An 892-nucleotide genomic window follows, 5' to 3' on the forward strand; every position below is an offset into this window, starting at 1 on the left:
GGAAAGGGGTGTGGGGGATGCGAGAAGAGACTGGACAAAAATCGTGCACCTATGGATGAGGACAGTGGGTGGGGAGTGAGGGCAGAGGGTGGGGTGGGAACTGAGAGGAGGGGAGTTATGGGGAAAAAAGAGGAACAAATGTAATAATCTGAACAATAAAGATTTAAATTAAAAAAAAAAAGTCAAGTTCCACAATCCCTCATCCAACTGAAAATTCAAAAAACTCGGAAAAGTGAGATTTTATTTTTTTAATTTGGTGCCAACTCATTAGCAGCAAAACCCAAACTGAACTGTTTTAAAGCTATTTGTAGTCTTTACGTAGTGTGGCTGTCTACACATTTTCCTTCAGAGATATTAATGGGTTTGAGTATATGGGCTATTGTCATGGTAATGTTTTTGTAAAGTCTGAAAATTCTGAATCCTGAAATATGTCTGGCATCAGAGATGGGAATGGGGGATTATGAAGCCATGTTACAAGTTTTCAGTAATTTGGTTCCCTCAGTTTATTGGATCACTTTCCTGGAGGATGGAGAGCTCAGATCTAATTCCTTAGTGAACGGGTCTTTTAATGGAGGGTGAGAAGAAAAGAATGATTTGGAACAGGGAGGCAGAGCTACATGGTGGCAATTAGCAAAAAGGTCACCCGCTAGTCTCCCCAAATGAAGAAAAAGGAGGTTCATCTTCTTTCTGTTTCTGCCTGAGGCGCCAGCCTTCCTTAAAGTTTCTGTGTTCTTTTATTCTGCCCTAAAATCTAGTAATTCTTTAATTGGCCTGGCCAATTACTAGGTCAGGTTTTTCCATATAACCACTCCATTTTTGCATAACTTTTATTTTGAACACAGTCACAGTTAATCAAAGATTCTTAGGGGAATTTTCTTCATTGGTTTCTATG

At 39.6% G+C, this 892-nt stretch overlaps 1 protein-coding gene across 1 annotated transcript in view; it reads right to left on the reverse strand.

Moving 5' to 3' along the window:
- The window catches only part of MROH2B (maestro heat like repeat family member 2B), a 51843-nt gene that overhangs the window by 33933 nt on the left and 17018 nt on the right, over positions 1-892 (reverse strand). The gene's annotated exons all lie outside the window — the stretch shown is intronic.

Source organism: Myotis davidii, unplaced genomic scaffold, assembly GCF_000327345.1.
Source record: "Myotis davidii unplaced genomic scaffold, ASM32734v1 scaffold348, whole genome shotgun sequence".
NCBI classification, from domain to species: domain Eukaryota; kingdom Metazoa; phylum Chordata; class Mammalia; order Chiroptera; family Vespertilionidae; genus Myotis; species Myotis davidii.